The sequence below is a fragment of the Arachis hypogaea genome, chromosome 2, assembly GCF_003086295.3.
Source record: "Arachis hypogaea cultivar Tifrunner chromosome 2, arahy.Tifrunner.gnm2.J5K5, whole genome shotgun sequence".
NCBI classification, from domain to species: domain Eukaryota; kingdom Viridiplantae; phylum Streptophyta; class Magnoliopsida; order Fabales; family Fabaceae; genus Arachis; species Arachis hypogaea.
In genome coordinates this window covers 79,183,497-79,210,265 of record NC_092037.1, presented here as the reverse complement: position 1 = coordinate 79,210,265, position 26,769 = coordinate 79,183,497, and the positions used below count along the sequence as shown (strand labels likewise).

The 26,769-nt window shown below is 39.7% G+C and overlaps 2 non-coding genes across 2 annotated transcripts; both read left to right on the top strand.

The window, feature by feature from the left end:
• The first annotated feature begins 11,551 nt into the window (after positions 1–11,551).
• LOC112766621 (small nucleolar RNA R71) lies at positions 11,552–11,659 on the top strand. The gene has a single exon (XR_003184452.1). It is a non-coding gene; the product is annotated as a small nucleolar RNA R71 (small nucleolar RNA).
• Positions 11,660–16,296: 4,637 nt separating this feature from the next.
• On the top strand, positions 16,297–16,400 carry LOC112763177 (small nucleolar RNA R71). Its single transcript, XR_003182834.1, has one exon. It is a non-coding gene; the product is annotated as a small nucleolar RNA R71 (small nucleolar RNA).
• Positions 16,401–26,769: the final 10,369 nt, after the last annotated feature.

Sequence of the window (26,769 nt, the reverse complement as noted above, 5' to 3'; positions counted from 1 at the left end):
GGGTAAAATAGGCTCAACATTGGTTTGCAAAGGATAATAAAAGGTAAGGCCATATGGGTATGTAAGCTTAGTGAAACAAGGCCTCAATCATGTAAGTGCATGCATACATCAAATAATGGAAATACAGAATCAAGCAAGATAAAGATCATAATTTTAGAGAGAAAAACACACATAAATAACAAAATATTGGTTGATAAGATGCAACCAATCAAATAGGTTCAAAATCTCACTGGTTTTGTGTGTTCGAGCTCTAAAATCATGATCCAAAATAATATTTCTTCAAACAAGTTTAATAAAAAGTTTTAATTTAAATTAGTGAAATTCTCTAAAAAGTTTCTTGAAAAAAAAGAAAATATTACTTTAACCAAATGGTAAAATATGCAATCAAACATGCAAATGCAACAACTAACAAGGAAAATAAACCATTGGTGTTGAGATAGCAGAGTAACTAACCTATGGAGATCGGTATCGACCTCCCCACACTTAAAGATTGCGCCGTCCTCGGTGCATGCTTAGGATGTGTAGGTGGACGGGTTGCTTCAACTGATACTTTTCTCCAAAGATTGAGCAGATGAACTTGTTTGTCTCCCAATTAAGAAGTTTTTCATCTCCCTCGTGGTGGCCATCCTGAAAGAAGAGGGAAGAAAAGAAAAGTAACCCAAACATAAAGATAGAAAACAAATAGAATATGGGTGTTAATGCCAAATAATAAGGGTCTCAAGTACATGGTAGCTACAACATGTGCGCGAGAAAGCAATAGAAGCACATGGCATACCAATGGTGCAGAAATTACAACAATGGGGAAGAGAGTGTGGGTAAAGAAAGACAATATAAATTCATGTCAATGCAAAATTAATATAAGTATTATAAAAGATTAGCATTGACTTAAATAATATTACCTAACAGTGTAAAACAAGTCACTGAACACCAAAATAATACCAGAAAAGATGCAATAGTTGAAGAAGAGAATTTTAACACCAATGGAAAAAAGAAAAAAGAAAGTAAGAAAGGAGGAAGAAAGAAATAAGAAGGGAAAGAAAAGATTTAGATTTGGGGAAGAAAAGATAAGATAGTTGGCGGTGATGTGGATAAGCTGTGCGGCGCATGTGACGCGGATGCGTGGGGCACGCGATCGCGCGGGTAGCACGTAAGTGAGTTGACGCGGAAGCGTCGGTCATGCGGATGCGTGACATGCTTTGTGCTAGTGGCGCGAGGGCAACCTCGCGCTCGCACAACTCTTTGTTTGAAAATCATATTGCCACTTTTGAGGGTGACGCGTTCGCGTGGGTGACGCGAGCGCATTATTGGCCAAACCTTGAAAACGGCGCGAATGCGTGGGGCATGCGTACGCGTGGTAGGGCTTGTGCGTCTAGCACAAGTCCAGCCCAACTCCAGCGCAACTTACTGCCATACACCCGTTTACGTCGAATTGCAGGGCCACGCGTTCGCGTGGGTGACACGGATGCGAGGGGAGGCTTTTGCGCACACGACGCGAATGCGTCAGCGATGCCGTCGTGTGGATCCATTTGTGCCAATGGCACGCCTCCAGCCACACTTTCGTGTGACTCTCTGCTCAATTTGCTTTCTTCCCAATGCACATGCGACGCGGACGCGTCGGCAACGCTGGCGCGTCGCGTGCGATTCCCCCTTTTTTTATGCAGTATGCAGAATGAAAAAAATGCAATGAATGTCATGCAAAGATTCCAGATTCAAACAAAATTCAAAACAGAGTAGAATGGAGAAGGGACGATCATACCATGGTGGGTTGTCTCTTACCTAGCACTTTTAGTTAAAGTCCTTAAGTTGGACATTTGATGAGCTTCCTGCTATGGTGGCTTGTGCTTGAATTCGTCCAGAAATCTCCACCAGTGTTTAGGATGCCAGCATCCTCTGGGTCCCAAACAAGACACGCAAAACCTTTGAACAGTTTCAAACAGGTTTCCAGGCTCCCGGGGTATTAAATGTCAGAATAAATTCCAGGATCCCAGATTCTACTTTTACACCCAATTTTATCTTGATCTGCATTTTTCCAGTCGGGTGGTGAGTAGTCTGAATTCTCACTGCAGTGACCAAACAGCTTCCAAGATCCTTTCAATTGAACTTGACACCAATCCTTGCGCCTCAAATTGAAGTGTGAAACCTCATTAAATCTTGCATACCAGCTCTGAGTGCGAGTCATTTCCCTTTTACTCTTAAAGCCGCAAAGAGCTCTAAGCTGGCCATCTATTTCAAGTAAACCATATTCAAGTGGAAAATTAAAGATAAAGGTCAAGGATTTTACCCACTTGAAGTTGGAGTTGGGTGGTAATGGCCTTGGGATAAGTGTTTCCAGTGGTTCTACAAGCTCTACTCCCTTGTGGTCTTCAGTGAATTCCTCCACTTCTTTGCAAACTTCTTCCATTCCAACCATGTCTTGGTCAAAGTCTTCCATATCTTTCTCATCACTTGAGTCATAATTAGGAGGTTGAGAAAAGTCTACCTCTACATCATCTTCATATTCACTTGGGGAAGATTCGTCCATCTCAAAGGATTCACTTTCGGATGTAAGTTCATTACTAAGAGAACTTGACTTGTGATCATCATCATCAAGGAAACATGCGTCTTGGGTTATTTTGTCCAATTCCTCATAAGATGCCTGATTTGGTGGTTGTGCACTATCCTCCTTAGCATTAATTGTAACGTCTTCGACGGAATTCTCCACAATTCTGGATTCCTGCGGAGGTTCGGCATCTTCTAAATCTTCAACCAACTCTTCTTCTTCTACAATGACAGCATCCTCTACTTGTTGCAGTACGAAGTTATGCTCTGTGCTGTCCACTGGAGTTTCTAGTGTCTCCTTCATGCTATGTTCTTCATTACAGTCTCCACATGAAGCCATGGGGGTTTGTTGAGTGTCTAAACGTCTAGAAGATAATTGATTTATTGCCTGCTCTAGTTGATGAAGGGTTGCATGGAATTGGTCTACTGATTCTTCGAAGCGAACCTATGATTCTTGGCTTGATGGATATGGACATGGTGCATATGGGAGTGGTATTTCTTGGGAGTAATTGGATTGGTATTGGGGTGGATATGGATCATACAGTGGCGAACGGTGAAAGGGAGCTTGTGAGTGTGGTGGTTCGAAGCTATGTTGAGAGGATGGTCTCTGAGCATAGGGTGGGGCTTGTTGGTAACTACAAGGAGGTCTACCATATCTATTAGTTTGGCATGCATTGTAGAACGGTCCTTGTCTGTGATATCTAGAAGGGTGTTGTTGCCTAAAGGGTTGATTAGATCCTCTCGGCTTCATCCATCTTTGATTGCTTTGACCGTGGTGTATAGTCCTGTAATAGCTTCTATTCCTTTCAACAAAATTAGAACCAAACTCAAAGCAAGAGGGGTGAGAATTCATAGTAGCTATCAGAAATAAGAGGGGAAAACAAAAACAAATAAAAAAGTAAAAATATTTACAATAACCAATAATAAGGCACACGTTTGTAATTCCCCGGCAACGGCGCCATTTTGTAGAACTGAAAATTGATGGTTCAGAAGTTATAATAAATTCTCGTTGCAAGTATAGACTCTAGACCAAGCAATCAACCTTTTTTACAAACGTTTGGTTGTCATAAGTAACAATCCCAATAAAAATAAATAACCGAAGTATTCAAATCTCAGGTCGTCTTCTCAAGGAATTGCAGGGAAGTATGATTTATTATTGGTTATGGAAAGCAGTATTTTTGGGTTTTGAAAAAGGTTTGAATGAGAAAAATAGATTGCAGGAATTAATGAATTAATAACTAAGAAATCTCTTGGCCAGGTATGAAAACTCGAAGTCCTATCCTAGTTATCCTTATCAATGGTGATGAGAATTATACTTTTGCTCCCACTAAGTTAACCTCTAACTATGAAGGTCAGTTAAGTGGACAAATTAATTTAACACCTAAAGTCCTAGTCAACCCCTAAGGAAACACTAGAGTTATAGGAATCTAAATTAATCAGCAAAGATAACAATTATCAATCACGATGAGTTTGACAACTCAAGAGTCACCAATTAATCAACCAGAACCAAGAATATGGAAAGCTAAATTAAAATCATAAATATCTGGAATACCTCAAATTATATTGAATGAAGATGTCAATTCTAACATGGAAAAGTTCATAAGCCAATTATGCAACATAAATCAAATACAAATAAAAGCTTCAGAATAAACAAAAATAGAAGAGAAACATAAATTATTGAACCTGGTACGAAGAAACAATCCTAATGACTAAAAGAAATCCTAATCCTAAAACCTAAGAGAGAGGAGAGAACATCTCTCTCTAAAAACTACATCTAAATTCTAAAACTATGTATGACTGTATGTTCTCCGACGTATGGATGCATTCCCCCACTATATAGTCTCTAATCTGTATTTTCTGGGCCAAGAATTGGGTCAAAAATAGCCCAGAAATTGCTGATTTTGAAATCTGGTACGTACAGGTCGCGGAAAAGTTACGCGGAAGCGTCGTCCACGTGTTTGCGTAGAATGAGATTTTGCAGATGCAACGCAGGCGCGTCATCCACACGTTCGTGTCACCTAACTTCAGGGTAGGTATGGCAAATTATATATCGTTGCGAAGCCCTAGATGTTAGCTTTCCTACGCAACTAGAACCATCGCATTTGGACCTCTGTAGCTCAAGTTATGACCGTTTGAGTGCGCAGAGGTCAGGTTGGACAGCTTAGCAATTTCTTCAACTTCTTGTATTCCTTCCACTTTTGCATGCTTCCTTTCCATCCTCTAAGCCATTCTTGCCCTGTAATCCCTGAAATCACTTAACACACATATCAAGGCATCGAATCATAATAAAAGAGGATTAATCATAGCAAAATTAGAGCCCAAAGAAGCATGTTTTCAATCATAGCACAAAATCCGGAAGGAAAACGTAAACTCTTGCAATTAGTATGAATAAGTGTATGAAAGATTGATAAAATCCACTCAATTGAGCACAAGATAAATCATAAAATATTGGTTTATCAATTATCAACCTATAGAAATTATAAACTAATAATGGAAAAGTAATTAACATAGATAAATAAAATTGGGTTGCCTCCCAACAAGCGCTTCTTTAATATCAATAGCATGACAGGAAGCTCTTATAGAGCTTCACAGGTGCTCAGAGCATGATTGTGGCCTCCCAACACCAAACTTAGAGTTTGAATGTGCGGGCTCTGCTTGACTCTGTATGGAGAGAATTGGATGAAGCTTTTCATGATTCTTCTCCATGTTTACAGAAGAAGATCCTTGAGCCTTAAACACAAGGTAGTCCTCATTCAATTGAAGGACTAACTCTGCTCTGTCCACATCAATGACAGCCCTTACTTTGGCTAGGAAGGGTCTTGCAAGGATGATGGATTCATCCTCATCCTTCCCAGTGTCTAGGATTATGAAGTCAACAGGGATGTAAAGGCCTTCAACCTTCACTAAGACATCCTCTACAAGTCTATAAGCCTGCTGCATTGATTTGTCTGCCATCTCTTGTGAGATTCTTGCAGCTTGTACCTCAAAGATTCTTAGTTTCTCTATTACAGAGAGTGGCATGAGGTAGAGCCATCTCAAAAGTCAAGGTACCTATAGTACAAGGTATTAAGAACCTTCCGGGATCCGATTTCTTCTGAGGTATTTTAAGATGAACCAAGGCATTCAGTTCATTGATGAGCAATTGAGGTTCATCCTCCCAAGTCTCATTACCAAATAACTTGGCATTCAGCTTCATGATTGCTCCTAGATACCGGGCAACTTGCTCTTCAACAATATCTTTCTCCGCTTCAAAGGAAGAATACTTATCAGAGCTTATGAACGGCAATAGTAAGTTCAGTGGAAGCTCTATGGTCTCTGTATGAGCCTCAGATACCTTTGGTCCCTCATTAGGGAACTTCTTAGTGGTTAGTGGATGTCCAGTGAGGTTTTCCTCACTGGAGATCACTGCCTCTTCCTCCTCTGTAGGTTTGGCCATTTTGGTTATATTGATGGCCTTGCACTCTTGGTGCGCGAAATTGTGAACAATACTTTTTCACAACTCTCATAATCCCCGGTCATGAACCCCAAAAACTTGGTAGTTCAGTACCATGGCATTACACAACTTCGCACAACTAACCAGCAAGTGCACTGGGTCGTCCAAGTAATAAACCTTACCCGAGTAAGGGTCGATCCCACGGAGATTGTTAGTATGAAGCAAGCTATGGTCATCTTGTAAATCTTAGTCAGGCAAACTCAAATGGATATGTTGATGAACGAAAATAAACAATAAGATAAAGATAGAGGTACTTATGTAATTCATTGGTAGGAACTTCAGATAAGTGCATGAAGATGCCTTCCCTTCCGTCTCTTTGCTTTCCTACAGTCTTCATCCAATCCTTCTTACTCCTTTCCATGGCAAGCTTGTGTAGGGTTTCACCGTTGTCAATGGCTACCTCCCATCCTCTCAGTGAAAGCGATTGCATATGCTCTGTCACAGCATAGCGGAATTCATCTGTCGGTTCTCAATCAGGCCGGAATAGAATCCAGTGATTCTTTTGCGTCTGTCACTAATGCCCCGCCCTCAGGAGTTTGAAGCACGTCACAGTCATTCAGTCATTGAATCCTACTCAGAATACCACAGACAAGGTTAGACCTTCCGGATTCTCTTGAATGCCGCCATCAGTTCCAGCCTATACCACGAAGATTCCGATTAAAGAATCCAAGAGATATTCACCCAATCGAAGGTAGAACAGAGGTGGTTGTCAGTCACATGTTCATAGGTGAGAATGATGATAAGTGTCACGGATCATCACATTCATCAAGTTGAAGAACAAGTGATATCTTAGAACAAGAACAAGCGGAATTGAATGGAAGAACAATAGTAATTGCATTAATACTCGAGGTACAGCAGAGCTCCACACCTTAATCTATGGTGTGTAGAAACTCCACCGTTGAAAATACATAAGAACAAAAGTGATCATTGGTTTCGGCCCCAGAGAGGGAACCAGAAGAACCAAGATGAAAATACAACAGTAAAAGGTCCTATATATAGAGAACTAGTAGCCTAGGGTGTACAGAGATGAGTAAATGACATAAAAATCCACTTCCGGGCCCACTTGGTGTGTGCTTGGGCTGAGCAATGAAGCATTTTCGTGTAGAGACTCTTCTTGGAGTTAAACGCCAGCTTTTATGCCAGTTTGGGCGTTTAACTCCCATTTAGGTGCCAGTTCCGGCGTTTAACGCTGGAATTTCTGAGGGTGACTTTGAACGCCGGTTTGGGCCATCAAATCTTGGGCAAAGTATGGACTATCATATATTTCTGGAAAGCCCAGGATGTCTACTTTCCAATGCCGTTGAGAGCGCGCCAATTGGGCTTCTGTAGCTCCAGAAAATCCACTTCGAGTGCAGGGAGGTCAGAATCCAACAGCATCTGCAGTCCTTTTCAGTCTCTGAATCAGATTTTTGCTCAGGTCCCTCAATTTCAGCCAGAAAATACCTGAAATCACAGAAAAACACACAAACTCATAGTAAAGTCCAGAAAAGTGAATTTTAACTAAAAACTAATAAAAATGTACTAAAAACTCAACTCAAACTACTAAAAACATACTAAAAACAATGCCAAAAAGCGTACAAATTATCCGCTCATCACAACACCAAACTTAAATTGTTGCTTGTCCCCAAGCAACTGAAAATCAAACAAGATAAAAAGAAGAGAATGTACTATAGACTCCAAATTATCAATGAAACTTAGCTCCAAATTAGATGAGCAGGACTAGTAGCTTTTTGCCTCCGAACAGTTTTGGCATCTCACTTTATCTTTTGAAATTCAGAATGATTGGCTTCTTTAGGAACTCAGAATCTAGATAGTGTCATTGATTCTCCTAGTTAAGTATGATGATTCTTGAACATAGCTACTTATTGAGTCTTGGCTGTGGCCCAAAGCACTCTGTCTTCCAGTATTACCACCGGATACATACATGCCACAGACACATAATTGGGTGAACCTTTTCAGATTGTGACTCAGCTTTGCTAAAGTCCCCAATTAGAGGTGTCCAGGGTTCTTAAGCACACTCCTATTGCCTTGGATCACAACTTTATTTCCTTCTCTCTCTTTTTTTTTCGTTTTTCTCTTTTTTTTCGATTTTTTTTTTTTGAATAGAAATGCTTTTTCTTGCTTCAAGAATCATTTTGATGATTTTTCAGATCCTCAGTAACATGTCTCCTTTTTCATCATTCTTTCAAGAGCCAACAATTTTAACATTCATGAACAACAAATTCAAAAGACATATGCACTGTTCAAGCATACATTCAGAAAACAAAAAGTATTGTCACCACATCAAACTAATTAAGCTAGTTTTAAAGATGAATTTGAAATCCTGTACTTCTTGTTCTTTTGTAATAAAAACAGTTTTCTTTTAAGAAAGGTGATGGATTCATAGGACATTCATAACTTTAAGGCATAGACACTAAGACACTAATGATCATAAGACACAAACATGGATAAACATAAGCATGAAAATTTCGAAAAACAAGAAAATAAAGAACAAGGAGATTAAAGAACGGGTCCACCTCAGTGATGGCGGCTCTTTCTTCCTCTTGAAGATACTATGGAGTGTTTGAGCTCCTCAATGTCTCTTCCTTGTCTTTGTTGCTCCTCCCTCATGATTCTTTGATCTTCTCTAATCTCATGGAGGATGCTGGAGTGTTCTTGATGCTCCACCCTTAGTTGTCCCATGTTGGAACTCAACTCTCCTAGGGAGGTGTTTAGTTGCTCCCAATAGTTTTGTGGAGGAAAGTGCATCTCTTGAGGAATCTCAAGGATCTCATGATGAGTGGGATCTCTTGTGTGCTCCATCATTTTCTTAGTGATGGGCTTGAGGTCATGCCTTCTCAGTTGAACCGGCTTCCCTCTTGAATCTCTCTTTTATTGAACGCCCTCTTCACAAATGTCTATGAGGACTTGGTCCAACCTTTGATCAAAGTTGACCCTTCTTCAAGGCCACAACTTCATAGAAGTGGTCTTGATGCACCCTTGAGATGAATCTTTCCATCTCTCATGACTCGGAGGTGGAAGCTTTTGCCTTCCCTTTCCTCTTTCTAGAGGTTTCTCCGGCCTTGGATGCCATAAATGGTTATGGAAAAACGAAAAGCAACGCTTTTACCACACCAAACTTAAAAGGTTTGCTTGTCCTCGAGCAAAAGAAGAAAGAAGAGAGTAGAAGAAGAAATGGAGGAGAGGGAGATGGCTTGTGGTTCGGCCAAAAGGGGGAGAAGTAGTGTTTAGGGTGTGAGAAATTGAAGGATGGATGTGGGTGGTGAAGAGAAAGATGGGATTTGATAGGTGAGGGGTTTTTGGGGAAGAGGTGTTGAGGTGATTGGTGAATGGGTGAAGAAGAGAGAGGGTGGTGGGGTTGGTGGGGATCCTGTGGGGTCCACAGATCCTTAGGTGTCAAGGAAAAGTCATCCCTGCTCCAAATGGCACTCAAAAACACGTTTTGAGCCAATTCTGGCGTTAAACGCCGGGCTGGTGCCCATTTCTGGCGTTTAACGCCAGCATCTTGCCCCTTTCTGGCGTTTAACACCAGTCTGGTGCCCCTTTCTGGCGTTAAACGCCCAGAATGGTGCCAGACTGGGCGTTAAACGCCCAACTGCTAGCCTCACTGGCGTTTAAACGCCAGTGAGTTCTTCCTCCAGGGTGTGCTGTTTTTCTTCCTGTTTTTCATTCTGTTTTTGCTTTTTTCATTGTTTTTGTGACTTCTTATGATCATCAACCTACAAAAAAGATAAAATAACAAAAGAAAATAGTTAATTATAAAACATTGGGTTGCTTCCCAACAAACGCTTCTTTATTGTCACTAGCTTGACAGAGGACTCTCATGGAGCCTCAGAAATGCTGAGAACCGTGTTGGAACCTCCCAACACCAAACTTAGAGTTTGAATGTGGGGGTTCAACACCAAACTTAGAGTTTGGTTGTGGCCTCCCAACACCAAACTTAGAGTTTGACTGTGGGGGCTCTGTTTGGCTTTGTTTGGAGAGAAGCTCTTCATGCTTCCTCTCCATGATGACAGAGGGGTATCCTTGGGCTTTAAACACCAAGGATTCTTCATTCACTTGAATGATCAACTCTCCTCTATCAACATCAATCACAGCCTTTGCAGTGGCTAGGAAGGGTCTGCCAAGGATGATGGACTCATCCATGCTCTTCCCAGTCTCTAGGACTATGAAATCAGTGGGGATGTAATGGTCTTCAACTCTTACCAGAACATCCTCTACAAGTCCATAGGCTTGTTTTCTTGAGTTGTCTGCCATCTCTAGTGAGATTTTTGCAGCTTGCACCTCAAAGATCCCTAGCTTCTCCATTACAGAGAGGGGCATGAGGTTTACACTTGACCCTAAGTCACACAAGGCCTTCTTGAAGGTCATGGTGCCTATGGTACAAGGTATAGAAAACTTCCCAGGATCCTGTCTCTTTTGAGGCAGTTTCTGCCTAGACAAGTCATCCAGTTCTTTGGTGAGCAAAGGAGGTTCATCCTCCCAAGTCTCATTTCCAAATAACTTGTCATTTAGCTTCATGATTGCTCCAAGGTATTTAGCAACTTGCTCTTCAGTGACATACTCATCCTCTTCAGAGGAAGAATACTCATCAGAGCTCATGAATGGCAGAAGTAAGTCCAATGGAATCTCTATGGTCTCATTTTGAGCCTCAGATTCCCATGGTTCCTCATTGGGGAACTCATTGGAGGTCAGTGCACGCCCATTGAGGTCTTCCTCAGTGGCGTTCACTGCCTCTTCTTCCTCCCAGAATTCGGCCATGTTGATGGCCTTGCACTCTCCTTTTGGATTTTCTTCTGTATTGCTTGGAAGAGTACTTGGAGGGAGTTCAGTAATTTTCTTGCTCAGCTGACCCACTTGTCCTTCCAAATTTCTGATGGAGGACCTTGTTTCAGTCATGAAACTTTGAGTGGTTTTGATCAGATCAGAGACCATGGTTGCTAAGTCAGAGGTATTCTGTTTAGAGCTCTCTGTCTGTTGCTGAGAAGATGATGGAAAAGGTTTGCTATTGCTAAACCTGTTTCTTCCACCATTATTGTTATTGAAACCTTGTTGAGGTCTCTGTTGATCCTTCCATGAAAGATTTGGATGATTCCTCCATGAAGGATTGTAGGTGTTTCCATAGGGTTCTCCCATGTAATTCACCTCTTCTATTGAAGGGTTCTCAAGATCATAAGCTTCTTCCTCACATGAAGCCTCCTTAGTACTGCTTGGTGCATTTTGCATTCCAGACAGACTTTGAGAAATCATATTGACTTGTTGGGTCAATATTTTGTTCTGAGCCAAAATGGCATTCAGAGTGTCAATCTCAAGAACTCCTTTCTTCTGACTAGTCCCATTGTTCACAGGATTTCTTTCAGAAGTGTACATGAATTGGTTATTTGCAACCATTTCAATCAGTTCTTGAGCCTCTGCAGGCGTCTTCTTCAGATGAAGAGAGCCTCCAGCAGAGCTATCCAAAGACATCTTGGACAGTTCAGAGAGACCATCATAGAAAATACCTATGATGCTCCATTCAGAAAGCATATCAGAAGGACACTTTCTGATTAATTGTTTGTATCTTTCCCAAGCTTCATAGAGGGATTCTCCTTCCTTCTGTCTGAAGGTTTGGACTTCCACTCTAAGCTTACTCAATTTTTGAGGTGGAAAGAACTTTGCCAAGAAGGCATTGACTAGCTTTTCCCAAGAGTCCAGGCTTTCTTTAGGTTGTGAGTCCAACCATGTTCTAGCTCTGTCTCTTATAGCAAAAGGGAATAGCATAAGTCTGTAGACCTTAGGGTCAACCCCATTAGTCTTGACAGTGTCACAGATTTGCAAGAATTCAGCTAAAAACTGATGAGGATCTTCCAGTGGAAGTCCATGGAACTTGCAATTCTGTTGCATTAGAGAAACTAATTGAGGCTTAAGCTCAAAGTTGTTTGCTCCAGTGGCAGGGATAGAGATGCTTCTCCCATAGAAGTCGGGAGTAGGTGCAGTAAAGTCACCCAGCACCTTCCTTGCATTGTTGGCATTGTTGTTGTTTTCGGCTGCCATGAGTTCTTCTTCCTTGAAGAATTCGTTCAGGTGCTCTAAAGAGAGTTGTGCTTTGGCTTCTCTTAGCTTTCTCTTCAAGGTCCTTTCAGGTTCAGGATCAGCCTCAACAAGAATGCCTTTGTCTTTGCTCCTGCTCATAAGAAAGAGAAGGGAACAAGAGAATGTGGAATCCTCTATGTCACAGTATAGAGATTCCTTTAGGTGTCAGAGGAAAAGAGGAGTAGAAGACAGAAGTGTAAAATTCGAACTTAACAAAGGAGATGGAGTTCGAATTTTGCATTAAGGGATAGTGTTAGTCCATAAATAGAAGGATGTGAGAAGGAGGGAAGTAATTTTCGAAAATTAAGTGAAAAATTTTGAAAACATTTTTGAAAAACATTACTTAATTTTCGAAAATGAAAATGGAAAAGAAATCAAGTGATTTTTGAAAAAGATTTTGAAATTAGAAATCAAAAAGATTTGATTGAAAACTATTTTGAAAAAGATGTGGTTAAGAAGATATGATTGTTTTAAAAAAAATGTGATTGAGAAGATATGATTTGAAAAACATTTTAAAAAGATTTGATTTGAAAATTAAAAACTTGACTAACAAGAAAAGATATGATTCAAACATTAAACCTTTCTCAACAGAAAAGGTAACATACTTGAAATGTTGAATCAAATCATTAATTGATAGTAAGTATCTTAAAAAATGGAAAGAAATTGATTTTTGAAAAAGATTTGATTGAAAAATTGATTTGAAAAAGATTTGATTTTGAAAAGATTTTGAAAACTTAGAAAAAATTTGATTTGAAAACAAAATCTTCCCTTCTAGCCATCCTGGCGTTAAACGCCCAGAATGGTGCACATTCTGGCGTTTAACGCCCAAAATGCTACCCTTTTGGGCGTTAAACGCCCAACCAGGTACCCTGGCTGGCGTTTAAACGCCAATCTGTCCTTCTTCACTGGGCGTTTTGAACGCCCAGCTTTTTCTGTGCAATTCCTCTGCTGTATGTTCTGAATCTTCAATTCTCTGTATTATTGACTTGAAAAGACACAAATTAAAAATATTTTTGGATTTTTAATAATAAGGGAAAATCAAAATGCAACAAGAATCAAATAACAATGCATACAAGACACCAAACTTAGCAGTTTGTATACTACTGACACTAACAAAATGAAAATGCAAATGAGACACTCAAGTCAATAGAATTCAAAGATCAGAGCATGAAAATCATCAAGAATTACTTGAAGATTCTTAAGACACATGCATGAATGCAATAAGAACAGAAACATGCAATTGACACCAAACTTAATATGAGACACTAGACTCAAACAAGAAATATTTTTGGATTTTATGATTTTTTTGATTTTTTTGTGTTTTTTTCGAAAATCAAGTGGAAAAAGATATCAAAATTCTTAATGAGAATTCCAGGAATCAGTGCAATGCTAGTCTAAGACTCCGGTCCAGGAATTAGACATGGCTTCACAGCCAGCCAAGCTTCCAAAGAAAGCTTCGGTCCAAAACACTAGACATGGCCAGAGGCCAGCCAAGCCTTAGCAGATCACTGCTCCAAAAGCAAGATTGATGAAAATCAACAGGCTCTTGTGGTGATAAGTTGAAACCTCGGTCCAATGAGATTAGACATGGCTTCTCAGCCAGCCAGACTTCAACAAATCATCATGAAACTCTAGAACTCATCTTTAAGAATTTCGAAAAAAATAAATACCTAATCTAAGCAACAAGATGAACCTTCAGTTGTCCAAACTGAACAATCCCTGGCAATAACGCCAAAAATTTGGTGTTGTTGCCGGATCTTGGCACTGATGTTACCAAAAGCTTGCTCAAAACTTGAACAATCCCCGGCAACGGCGCCAAAAACTTGGTGCGCGAAATTGTGAACAATACTTTTTCACAACTCTCATAATCCCCGGTCATGAACCCCAAAAACTTGGTAGTTCAGTACCATGGCATTACACAACTTCGCACAACTAACCAGCAAGTGCACTGGGTCGTCCAAGTAATAAACCTTACGCGAGTAAGGGTCGATCCCATGGAGATTGTTAGTATGAAGCAAGCTATGGTCATCTTGTAAATCTTAGTCAGGCAAACTCAAATGGATATGTTGATGAACAAAAATAAACAATAAGATAAAGATAGAGGTACTTATGTAATTCATTGGTAGGAACTTCAGATAAGCGCATGAAGATGCCTTCCCTTCCGTCTCTCTGCTTTCCTACAGTCTTCATCCAATCCTTCTTACTCCTTTCCATGGCAAGCTTGTGTAGGGTTTCACCGTTGTCAATGGCTACCTCCCATCCTCTCAGTGAAAGCGATTGCATATGCTCTGTCACAGCATAGCGGAATTCATCTGTCGGTTCTCAATCAGGCCGGAATAGAATCCAGTGATTCTTTTGCGTCTGTCACTAACGCCCCACCCTCAGGAGTTTGAAGCACATCACAGTCATTCAGTCATTGAATCCTACTCAGAATACCACAGACAAGGTTAGACCTTCCGGATTCTCTTGAATGCCGCCATCAGTTCCAGCCTATACCACGAAGATTCCGATTAAAGAATCCAAGAGATATTCACCCAATCGAAGGTAGAACAGAGGTGGTTGTCAGTCACATGTTCATAGGTGAGAATGATGATGAGTGTCACGGATCATCACATTCATCAAGTTGAAGAACAAGTGATATCTTAGAACAAGAACAAGCGGAATTGAATGGAAGAACAATAGTAATTGCATTAATACTCGAGGTACAGCAGAGCTCCACACCTTAATCTATGGTGTGTAGAAACTCCACCGTTGAAAATACATAAGAACAAAAGTGATCATTGGTTTCGGCCCCAGAGAGGGAACCAGAAGAACCAAGATGAAAATACAATAGTAAAAGGTCCTATATATAGAGAACTAGTAGCCTAGGGTGTACAGAGATGAGTAAATGACATAAAAATCCACTTCCGGGCCCACTTGGTGTGTGCTTGGGCTGAGCAATGAAGCATTTTCGTGTAGAGACTCTTCTTGGAGTTAAACGCCAGCTTTTATTCCAGTTTGGGCGTTTAACTCCCATTTAGGTGCCAGTTCCGGCGTTTAACGCTGGAATTTCTGAAGGTGACTTTGAACGCCGGTTTGGGCCATCAAATCTTGGTCAAAGTATGGACTATCATATATTGCTGGAAATCCCAGGATGTCTACTTTCCAATGCCGTTGAGAGCGCGCCAATTGGGCTTCTGTAGCTCCAGAAAATCCACTTCGAGTGCAGGGAGGTCAGAATCCAACAGCATCTGCAGTCCTTTTCAGTCTCTGAATCAGATTTTTGCTCAGGTCCCTCAATTTCAGCCAGAAAATACCTGAAATCACAGAAAAATACACAAACTCATAGTAAAGTCCAGAAAAGTGAATTTTAACTAAAAACTAATAAAAATGTACTAAAAACTCAACTCAAACTACTAAAAACATACTAAAAACAATGCCAAAAAGCGTACAAATTATCCGCTCATCAACTCTCTCTTTGGATTCTCTTCTGTATTGCTTGGGATAGTACTAGGAGGAGTTTCAGTAACTCTTTTACTCAGCTGACCCACTTGTGCCTCCAAATTTCTGATGGAGGACCTTGTCTCAGTCATGAAACTGAGAGTGACCTTAGATAGATCAGAAACTATGTTTGCTAAGCCAGAGCGGCTCTGGTCAGAATTCTCTATCTGTAGCTGAGAAGATTATGGAAAAGGCTTTCTATTGCCAAACCTATTTCTCCCACCATTATTGTTATTAAAGCCTTGTTGAGGCTTCTGTTGATCCTTCCATGAGAAATTTGGATGATTTTTCCATAAAGGATTATAGGTGTTTCCATAGGATTTTCCCATGTAATTCACCTCTTCCATTGCAAGATTCTCAGGATCATAAGCTTCTCCTTCAGCGGAGGCTTCTTTAGTACTGCCGGATGCAGCTTGCAATCTAGTCAGATTCTGAGAAATCATATTGACTTGCTGAGTCAATATTTTATTCTGAGCCAGTATGACATTCAGAGTATCAATCTCAAGAACTCCTTTCTTCTGAGTCATCCCATTATTAACAGGATTTCTTTCAGAAGTGTACATGAACTGGTTATTTGCAACCATCTCAATGAGTTCCTAGGCTTCTGCAGGTGTTTTCAGATGAAGAGATCCACCAGCAGAATGGTCCAATGACATCTTGGACAATTCAGACAGACCATCATAGAATATACATATGTGCTCCATTTTGGAAGAATGTCAGAAGGACACCTTTTGGTTAATTGCTTGTATCTTTCCCAAGCTTCATAGAGAGATTCACCTTTCTTCTGTTTCAAGGTTTGGACTTCCACTCTAAGCTTGCTCATCTTCTGAGGTGGAAAGAATTTGGTCAAGAAAGCATTGACCAAATTGTCTCAAGAGTTCAAGATTTCTCTAGGTTGTGAGTCCAACCATATCCTAGCTCTGTCTCTTATAGCAAAAGGGAAAAGCATACGTCTGTAGACCTCGGGATCAACCCCATTGGTCTTAACAGTATCACAGATCTGCAAGAATTCAGCTAAGAATTGATGAGGATCTTCCGATGGAAGTCCATGAAACTTGCAATTTAACTACATTAGAGAAACTAATTGAGGCTTAAGCTCAAAGTTGTTTGCTCCAATGGCAGGAATTAAGATGCTTCTTCCATAGAAGTTGGAAGTTGGTGCAGTATAGTCACCAAGCATCTTCCTTGCATCTCTGGTATTGTTGTTGGGTTTGGCTGCCATGTCTACTTCTTTTTTGAAATTTTCTGTAAGGTCCTCTCCGAAGTGTTGTGCTTTAGCTTCTCGTAGCTTCCTCTTCAGGGTCCTTTCATGTTCAGGATCAGCTTTAACAAGAATGTTTTTATCCCTGTTTCTGCTCATATGAAAAAGAAAAGAACAAAGGGAGTAGTAGAATCTTCAATGTCACAGTATAAAGATTCCTTGATGTGTTAGAAGACAATAAGAATAGAGGAATGAGGTAGAGAGAGAATAAGAAAAATTCAAACATAGAGGGAGAGATGGGGTTTGAATTATAAGTAGAAGAGAAGTGTTAGCAAATAAATAGAAAGAGATAAAGGAGAGAGTATTCGCAAATTAAAACTAAAATAATTAGTTAATTAAAAAGATTTTTGAAAAAGTTGTTAGTGATTTTCGAAAATTGGAAGTGGAAAAGTGGTTAGGTGATTTTGAAAAAGATAAGAAATAGTAATTAGTTGAAAAAGATTTGAAAATAATTTTGAAAAGATAAGAAGTTAGAAAAAGATTTTGAAATTAAAATTTTAAAAAGATAAGATTGAAATTTATTTTGAAAAAAAAAATTAAAAAGATTTGATTTCTAAAATTAAAGTTGATGACTTGACTAACAAGAAACTAAAAGATATAATTCTAGAATTTAAAGATTGAACATTTCTTAACAAGAAAGTAACAAACTTGAAATTTTTTAATCAACACATTAGTTTGTTAGCAAGGATTTTCGAAAATATAAGCTTAAGAAAAAGATTTTTGAAAAATTAGTTTGAAAATTTTCAAAAACATAAAAAAATGAAAGATGAACGTTTAAAATATGTTTGATGTAAAAAATTATGAATCAAAACAAGAAAAATTGAAAAAAATTTGAATTGGAAATGAAATTACCTCCCTTGTGTCATCCTGGAGTTAAACGCCCATAATACTATCCATTCTGGCATTTAACGCCCACTTGGCTGCCTCTTTGAGCATTTAACGCCCAGCCAGATACCCTGGCTGGCGTCAAACGCTAGGAATCCTTCTTTACTAGGCGTTAAACGCCCATTATGCTATCCTTACTAGCGTTTAACGCCAGCCAGGCACCAGACACCCTTTTCTGGCATTAAACGCCAATCTGTCTGCCCATTTTGGCGTGTAACACCCAGAATGCTGCCATTTTGGGCGTTTAACGCCCAAATGCTACCTTTACTGGCGTTAAACACCCAGAATGATAGTCATTCTGGTGTTTAACGCCCAAAGTGCCTCTTCACTGGAATTTTAACGCCAGTGAGCTTTTTATGTTCTGATCCTTCATTTCTCTATATTATTTACTAAAAAGATATAAAATATTTTTTTTATTTTTGAATATTTAATGAGGAGAGAGAAAAATAACAAAATGAATCAAAACATAAAAATTTAAGATCAAAACAAATAATGCATGCAAGAACACTTTAAAGATCATGATGACATCAAGAACATATTTTTGAAAATTTTTAAGAAAGGAAAGACATGCAAGACAGCAAACTTAGAAATTTTTAATGTTTAGAAACTATGACTTCGAAAATGCACAAGAAAAACAAGAAAAGACACAAAACAAGAAAAATTAAAGATCAAACAAGGAAAATCATCAAGAACAACTTGAAGATCAAAGAAGAACACAATGCATGAATTTTTGAAAATTTTAAGAACTTAAATTAAAAAAAAATGCAGTTGACACCAAACTTAAAATTTGACACTAGACTCAAACAAGAAAGAAGATTACCCAATCTAAGCAACAAGATGAACCGTCAGTTGTCCAAACTCCAACAATCCAGCAACAAGAAAGAAGATTACCCAAAAACTTGGTGCACAAAATTGCAATCACACTTTTGCAACTCTGCACAACTAACCAGCAAGTGCACTGGGTCGTCCAAGTAATAAAACCTTACGCGAGTAAGGGTCGATCCCACAGAGATTGTCGGCTTGAAGCAAGCTATGGTCATCTTGTAAATCTTAGTCAGGCGAATTCAAATGGTTATGAGGTTTTGATAATTAAAGATAAATAAAATGTAAATTAAAATAAAGATACTTATGTAATTCATTGGTGGGAATTTCAGATAAGTGTTTGGAGATGCTTGCTTCCTTCTGAACCTCTACTTTCCTATTGTTTTCATCCAATCATGCGTGCTCCCTTCCATGGCAAGCTGTATGTTGGTGGATCACCGTTGTCAATGGCTACCATCCGTCCTCTCAGTGAAAATGGTCCAGGTACGGTTTCTGCACGGTTAATCATCCATCCTATTCGGAGTACCACAGACAAGGTTTAGACTTTTTGGATCTCAGGAATGCTGACAATTGGTTATAGCCTATACCACGAAGGTTCTAATCTCACGGATTCAAATGCTTTGTTGTCAGGAGAGGAAAGTTAAATCTGTGAACCAGAGACCCAAGAGACTATACTCCGGCTGTCGTCCAATGACTACGTTGAACATCATGTAGACCGCTTGTGGTTGTCAGGCACGCGGATCTTGGCTAAGCGAGTAACGAAGATAGTGGGTGATTGTCACGGGTCATCCCTTCATTCTAACTTAACTGAATTAAGTACGAGAGTATATCTTGGAGAAGAAGTAAGCATGAATTGAAAGAGAAACAATAGTACTTGCATTAATTCTTGAAGAACAACAGAGCTCCTCACCTTAATCTATGAGATGTAGAAACTCCACCATAGGAAATACATAAGAGAAAAAGGTCTAGGCATGGCTGTATGGCCAGCCTCCTTCCAAGTGATCAAAAGATCAAAAGATGATCCCCAAAAGATAATAAAATACAATAGTCAAAAGTGCTATTTATACTAAACTAGCTATTAGGGTTTACAGAAAATAAGTAACTAGGTGCAGATAGTGCAGAAATCTACTTTCGGAGCCCACTTGATGTGTGTTTGGGCTAGATTTGAAGTTTTCACGTGCATAGGCCATTCTTGGAGTTAAAAGCCAGCTTGGATGCCAGTTTGGGCGTTTAACTCCAGTTCCGGCGTTTAACACCAGAAAAAGGTCTCTGGTGAGCGTTTGAACATCAGTTTGGGCCATCAAATCTCGGGAAAAGTATGAACTATTATACATTGCTGGAAAGCCCAAGACGTCTACTTTCCAAAGCAATTGAGAGCACGCCAATTGGGCTTCTGTAGCTCTAGAAAATCCACTTCGAGTGCAGGAGGGTCAGAATCCAACAGCATCTGCAGTCCTTTCTCAGCCTTTGAATCAGATTTTTTGCTTAGGTCCCTCATTTTAAGCCAGAAAATACCTGAAATCACAGAAAAATACACAAACTCCTAGTAAAGTCCAGAAATGTGATTTTTGCATAAAAACTAATAAAAATATACTAAAAAATGACTAAAACATATTAAAAACTACCTAAAAACAATGTCAAATAGCGTATGAATTATCTGCTCATTAGCCGGGAACAAGGAGTTGAGCATCGAACCCTCACCGAAAGTGTATCCACTTTATTTGCTCAAGTGTATAGGGTTGATCACTTAATTCTCTCCTAATCATGCTTTCCAAGATTTGTTTTTCATCTAACAATTAACAATTATTCCATGCATGCATACAATTATCATGAGGTCTTTCCACAAGGTTGTAATGGGGTTAGGATCAAGGTAGGATGCATATGGTCAAGTGAGTTTGAAATTTGAACCTTTGATTAACTTAAGCTTCCCACCTAACCTATATCAACCTATACAAATTCAAAGCTAGCCTTACTTCCCATTCTTCACTTTTTCACACACTCATGTATTCTCTTTTGATCACCATACATATGCATTGGTTATTATTGAACTTCACTTTGGAGAATTTTGTCCCCTTTTATTCCTTTTCTTTTTTTCCTTTTTTTTCTATTTGTGTGTGTGTGTGTATATATATATATATATATATATATATATATATATATATATATATATGTTGTTTTCCTCTTTTTCTTTTTTATGTAATTATATACAAAGGTATTAATGCATGTGGGTTAAACATAATTCATACATGAGTATGTACCCAATTCCCAAAAATTTTGACAAAAATTATCAAAACACACTTTTATCCCAACCAATGTCCTAAGTTTTCCCACTCTTGAATGCTACACACACTCACTAGCCTAAGCTAATCAAAGATCCAAATAAAGAACATTTATTATTTTTCGCTTTAAGGCTTGTAATGTGCTAAAATTAAGAACAGGAGGAGATTAAAATAATTTCAAAATTGGCTAACAATGGAAGATAGAAGGTAGGCTATTTGGGTTAAGTGAGCTAATAAAACAATGGCCTCAATCATATAAATGCATGTATACATAAAGTAATGGACATAGAGAATCAAACAAATCAAAGATTACAATCATAGAAAGAGAATAATACACACAAGAATGGAAATAAGTGGTTATAAGATGTAACCATACAATTAAGGCTCAAAACTCACATGCTTGTGTTCTTAGCTCAAAAACCATGTTCCAAAATAAATTCTTCAAGCAAGTTTGACACAACATTTTCTTAATTTTTTTTTTCAAATTGGTAGGGTGCCCTAAAAATAATTTCTTGGAAAAGAGGTCGTCACCCTATCCAGGTAGTCCTACCATGCAACGAAAGTGTTCAAAACAAAAACTAACCATGCAATTTATCCTAATCAATAAAAGAAAATCAAATTATGGGTGTTGAAAGAAAAGGGTTGTTACCTACGGATGTCGGTAAACGACCTCCCCACACTTTAGAAGTTTGCACGGTCCTCCGTGCTATTAGTAATGAGCAAAGTGGGATTGGGGTCGCCACTTCCATCATCCATCTCTTGAGTGCTTAAGTCGCTTTGGTCTAAACTGGAAATGGAAATGTCTGGCTCTTCCATAGGCGGATTAACAAAACTCCAGAGCTTCTTCATGTAAGCAAATCGGCACTGGTTACGCCGCTCATATCGATCCATCTTTTAAGTATGCTCGAGAAGCAGTTGGCGGGATGACTTCTGTGATGCTGATGAAGTGGTAGAAATGGTGTGAGAGAAAGTCATGTCAAGGCTTGTGGTGTCCGTGGGAGGCTTGAGATATTTTCCGCTCGGAACGATATCGCCCTTTGCCGAAATTATTGCCTTCATGTCCTTGGAATCGTGAGGAACATCAGCAGCAACAACCAAATCTGATACCAAGGCAGGAAATGGGAGGTTACCCTTAGCTTGGACACGACCCATTGCTTGTCTGATGAGGAGAGGGATATTGACCAGCCTCTTAGTGAGTATACACCAAACAAGGAGGGCTAAATCCGTCGTGATGGAAGACTCATGAGTACTTGGAAGCACGTAGTGGGACAAAATCTGAGCACACGCTCGAGCTTCCACAGTAAGCACGCGTGCGTCAATGCACTTAGGTCGGGGCCTAAGTCTCTCACGGGTCTAAAATGTCTCTGGTTGGGCAATGACCCTAAGGATCGAATCCCAATCGAAGTCGCTTGTGCAGTGTGGTGCATGAAATTGTGATCATCAATGGCGCCATCAACATGGTACGCTCAATTGCAATCTCAACTCTATATCACAACTTCGCACAACTAACCAGCAAGTGCACTGGGTCGTCCAAGTAATAAACCTTACGCGAGTAAGGGTTGATCCCACGGAGATTGTTGGTATGAAGCAAGCTATGGTCATCTTGTAAATCTCAGTTAAGCGGACTCAAATGGTTATGGAGGATAACATAAAACATAAAATAAAGATAGAGATACTTATGCAATTCATTGGTGAGAATTTCAGATAAGTGTATGGAGATGGTTTGTCCCTTCCGTCTCTCTGCTTTCCTACTGTCTTCATCCAATCCTTCTTACTCTATTCCATGGCAAGCTGTATGTAGGGTTTCACTGTTGTCAATGGCTACCTCCCATCCTCTCAGTGAAAATGTTCAACGTGCTCTGTCACAGCACGACTATTCAGCTGTCGGTTCTCGATCATGTCGGAATAGAATCCAGTGATTCTTTTGCGTCTGTCACTAACGCCCCACAATTGCAAGTTTGAAGCTCGTCACAGTCATTCAATCCTTGAATCCTACTCAAAATACCACAGATAAGGATTAGACCTTCCGGATTCTCTTGAATGCCGCCATCAATTCTAACTTATACCACGAAGATTCCAATTAAGAAATCCAAGAGATAAACATTCAAGCCTTGTTTGCTTGTAGAAGAGAAGTGGTTGTCAGGCACGCGTTCATAAGTGAGAATGATGATGAGCGTCACATAATCATCACATTCATCATGTTCTTGGGTGCAAATGAATATCTTAGAACAAGAATAAGTTGAATTGAATAGAAGAACAATAGTAATTGCATTAATACTCGAGGTACAGCAGAGCTCCACACCTTAATCTATGGTGTGTAGAAACTCCACCGTTGAAAATACATAAGAACAAGGTCTAGGCATGGCCGAATGGCCAGCCTCCCAAAGAGGGTTCAATCATAAAAACATGATCAAAAGATTCAAGTGATCAAAAGACCTATAATACAATAGCAAAAGGTCCTACTTATAGAGAACTACTAGCTAGGGTTTACAGAAATGAGTAAATGACATAAAAATCCACTTCCGGGCCCACTTGGTGTGTGCTTGGGCTGAGCATTGAAGCATTTTCTTGTTGAGACTCTTCTTGGAGTTAAACGCCAGCTTTTGTGCCAGTTTGGGCGTTTAACTCCCATTCTTGTGCCAGTTCCGGCGTTTTACGCTAGAATTCTTGAGCTGACTTGGAACGCCTATTTGGGCCATCAAATCTCGGGCAAAGTATGGACTATTAAACATTGCTGGAAAGCCCAGGATGTCTACTTTCCAACACAGTTGAGATCGTGCCAATTGGGTTTTTGATGCTCCAGAATATCCACTTCGAGTGCAGGGAGGTCAGAATCCAACAGCATCTGCAGTCCTTTTCAGCCTCTGAATCAGATTTTTGCTCAGGTCCCTCAATTTCAGCCAGAAAATACCTGAAATCACAGAAAAACACACAAACTCATAGTAAAGTCCAGAAAAGTGAATTTTAACTAAAAAATAATAAAAATATAACAAAAAAAACTAAGACATACTAAAAACATACTTAAAACAATGCCAAAAAGTGTACAAATTATCCACTCATCACAACACCAAACTTAAATTGTTGCTTGTCCCTAAGCAACTGAAGATCAAATAAGAATAAAAGAAGAGAATATGCAATGAATTCCAAAAACATCTATGAAGATCAGTATTAATTAGATGAGCGGGGCTTTTAGCTTTTTGCCTCTGAACAGTTTTGGCATCTCACTTTATCCTTTGAAATTCAGAATGATGGGCTTCTATAGGAACTCAGAATCCAGATAGTGTTATTGATTCTCCTAGTTAATTATGATGATTCTTGAACATAGCTACTTTATAAGTCTTGGCCGTGGCCCAAAGCACTCTGTCTTCCAGTATTACCACCGGATACATACATGCCACAGACACATAACTGGGTGAACCTTTTCAGATTGTGACTCAGCTTTGCTAGAGTCCCCAATTAGAGGTGTCCAGGGTTCTTAAGCACACTCTTTTTGCCTTGGATCATAACTTTATTATTTTTTTTCTTTTTCTTTTTCCTTCCTTTTTTTTGAATTCAATGCTTTTTCTTACTTCAAGAATCATTTTTTATGATTTTTCAGATCCTCAGTAACATGTCTCCTTTTTCATCATTCTTTCAAGAGCACACATTCATGAACAACAAATTCCAAAGACATATGCACTGTTCAAGCATACATTCAGAAGTCAAAGTATTGCCACCACATCAAAATAATTAATCTGTTATAAAATTCAAAATTCATGCAATTCTTCTCTTTTCCAATTAAGAACATTTTTTTAAGAAAGGTGATGGATTCATAGGACATTCATAACTTTAAGGCATAGACACTAAGACACTAATGATCATAAGACACAAACATAGATAAACATAAGCATGAAAATTCGAAAAACAGGAAATTAAAGAACAAGGAGATTAAAGAACGGGTCCACCTTAGTGATGACGGCTTGTTCTTCCTCTTGAAGATCTTATAGAGTGCTTGAGCTCCTCAATGTCTCTTCCTTGCCTTTGTTTCTCCTCTCTCATGACTCTTTGATCTTCTCTAATTTCATGGAGGAGAATGAAATGTTCTTGGTGATCCACCCTTAGTTGTCCCATGTTGGAACTCAATTCTCTTAGGGAGGTGTTGATTTGCTCCCAATAGTTTTGTGGAGGAAAGTGCATCCCTTGAGGCATCTCAGGGATTTCATGATGAGTGGGATCTCTTGTTTGCTCCATCCTCTTCTTAGTGATATCCATGAGGACTTGGTCTAACCTTTGATCAAAGTTGACCCTTTTTGAGTTTGAAAGGGACCTCGGGGATCACCTTTTTCATGGCCACAACTTCATAGAAGTGGTCTTCATGCACTCTTGAGATGAATCTCTCCATCTCCCATGACTCGGAGGTGGAAGCTTTTGCCTTCCCTTTCCTCTTTCTAGAGGTTTCTCCGGCCTTAGGTGCCATAAATGGTTATGGAAAAACAAAAAGCAATGCTTTTACCACACCAAACTTAGAAGGTTTGCTCGTTCTCGAGCAAAAGAAGGAAGAAGAGAGTAGAAAAAGAAGAAATGGAGGAGATGGAGGTGGCCTTGTGGTTCGGCCAAGGGGGAGAAGTAGTATTTAGGTTGTGTGAAAATGAAGTAGTGAAGATGGGTTTATATAGGAGTGGAGAGGAGGTGTATGGTTCGGCCATTATGGGTGGGTTTGGGAGGGAAAGTGGTTTGAATTTGAATGGTGAGGTAGGTGGGGTTTTATGAAGGATGGATGTGAGTGGTGAAGAGAATAGTGGGATTTGATAGGTGAGGGGTTTTTGGGGAAGAGGTGTTGAGGTGATTGGTGAATGTGTGAAGAAGAAAGAGAGTGGTGGGGTAGGTGGGGATCCTGTGGGGTCCACAGATCCTGAGGTGTCAAGGAAAATTCATCCCTGCACCAAGTTGCAAGCAAAAATGCTCCCTTATGCCAATTCTGGCGTTAAACACCGGGCTGGTGCCCATTTCTGGCGTTTAACGCCAGCTTCTTGCCCTTTCCTGGCGTTTAACGCCAGTCTGGTGCCCCTTTCTGGCGTTAAACGCCCAGAATGGTGCCAGACTGGGTGTTAAACGCCCATTTGCTGCCCTTACTGGCGTTTAAACGCCAGCAAGTTTTCCTCTAGGGTGTGCTATTTTTCTTTCTGTTTTTCATTCGGTTTTTGCTTTTTCAATTGATTTTGTGACTACCCATGATCATCAACCTACAAAAAACATAAAATAACAAAGAAAATATAGATAAATATAACAATGGGTTGCCTCCCAACAAGCGCTTCTTTAATGTCAGTAGCTTGACAGTGGACTCTCATGGAGCCTCACATATGCTCAGAGCAATGTTGGAACCTCCCAACACAAAACTTAGAGTTTGAATGTGGGGGTTCAACACCAAACTTAGGGTTTGGTTGTGGCCTCCCAACACCAAACTTAGAGTTTGACTGTGGGGGCTCTGTTTGACTCTGTTTTGAGAGAAGCTCTTCATGCTTCCTCTCCATGGTTACAGAGGGATATCCTTGAGCCTTAAATACAAGGGATTCTTCATTCACTTGAATGATCAATTCTCCTCTGTCAACATCAATCACAGCCTTTGCTGTGGCTAGGAAGGGTCTGCCAAGGGTGATGGATTCATCCATGCACTTTCTAGTCTCTAGGACTATGAAATCAGCAGGGATGTAATGGTCTTCAACTTTTACCAGAACGTCCTCTACAAGTCCATAAGCTTGTTTTCTTGAATTGTCTGCCATCTCTAGTGAGATTCTTACAGCTTGTACCTCAAAGATCCCTAGCTTATCCATTACAGAGAGAGGCATAAGGTTTATGCTTGACCCTAGGTCACACAGAGCCTTCTTGAAGGTCATGGTGCCTACTGTATAAGGTATTGAAAACTTTCCAGGGTCCTGTCTCTTTTGAGGTAACCTCTGCCT